This window comes from Sapajus apella, unplaced genomic scaffold (assembly GCF_009761245.1).
Source record: "Sapajus apella isolate SASKATOON/1434 unplaced genomic scaffold, GSC_monkey_1.0 scaffold2, whole genome shotgun sequence".
In the NCBI taxonomy this organism is placed as follows: Eukaryota; Metazoa; Chordata; class Mammalia; order Primates; family Cebidae; genus Sapajus; species Sapajus apella.
The window spans coordinates 3,532,786-3,534,234 of NW_022436942.1; positions in this window are offsets into that span (position 1 = coordinate 3,532,786).

The following is a 1,449-nucleotide window of genomic DNA, read 5'->3' on the forward strand; positions in this document are numbered from 1 at the left end:
CCCTTGCTAATCTTTTTCGTCTCATGCCATTCTTTCTTTTCTTACTCAGCACACTGTCCACCTCTTTATTTTTCAAACACGCCATGTGTCAGAGTCTTTGGCCTTGCTGGTTGCTTCTTCTGAAAGCCTTTCCTCCAGTTCTTTGCATGGCTTGCTCCTTCTTGTCATGCAGGATTCAACTCAACTGTCATCTGTTTAGAAAGTCTTCCCCTGCTCATCCCATTACAATCATAATGTAAATTATATTTGTATTTCTGTCATGACTTGCCGTATAACTCTTACCGCAATCTAAAATTACCATTTTATATGTTTATTTTCTGTCTCACTCACTGTAATATAAGGTCCTAGAGAAGCGTATTCTTGAAGGACTATTAATCATTTTTCAAGGCTATGATCTTCTGCTATATTTTCAATGCCTAGAACAGTGCTTGGAATGCTGCATTAGCTGAATTATTGAATGCATGCTGACCTCTAATATGTAAAATATATCATAGACATGGCATGATTAAATAGAAGATTTGAAAATACAGTCCTGAAAAATCTGACCTGTGGGACTTATATAAAATTCCGGTTGGCTGTATAGAGCTTAGGTTGGGGGTGTGGCACCAGTGTGAAGTTAATCCACTGAGCATCAGCTAAGGTAGCTCTGACTCAAAATAATTTTCTTAAGAATCAGGCTCTCAATGTTTTTTTTTGTTTTTTTTTTTTTCTGAAGAGAGGAGAAAGGTGATTAAAAGAGAGGTTTGTTGTTTAAATATTCTTTGAAAGGAGAAGAAAGTTATATTTGGAGAACAAAGCTAATGTTTATTTTTTGGTGCCTTCAGTACTAAAGCAGAGATGGCCAAAAAGAGATGGGGTGCTTTAGTCCATTTGGATTATTTTAATAGAGCATTACAAACCAGAAGGATTAAACAACAAACATTTCTTTCTTACAGTTCTGAAAACTGGAGAGTCCAAGATTGGAATGCATCATGGTTGGGTTCTTAGTGAGGGCCCTCCTTCTGGTTCATAGATGGCTGTCTGCTCATGGCAGAGAGAGAGAGCTCTAGTCTTCTCTTCCCCTTATAAAGGCATACTTAATCACATCATGGGGGCTCCACCCTCATGACCTCATCTAAACCTAATACCTCCCAAAGGCTCTACCTTCAGATACCCTCATAGTGGCAATTAGGGCTTCAACAAATGAATTTTGGGGGAAAGGTCACATTCAGTTTATAACATGGCAGTATTGTGAACAATAAGCCTCCTTTTCTTGAGGCCCAAAATAAAAGTATAGCTCCTTACCTGGACTCTTTGACATATATTATTTTTTAAATGGCATCTAAATCATAAAATTCATTCCACTAACTTTGGGGAAATGTTTTTTAAAGATTTGATTGGAGCATGGCTGAATTAATGAGGGGACTGTACAGTAAGAAAAACTCTTGAGTTGCTGAATTGAATTTTAGA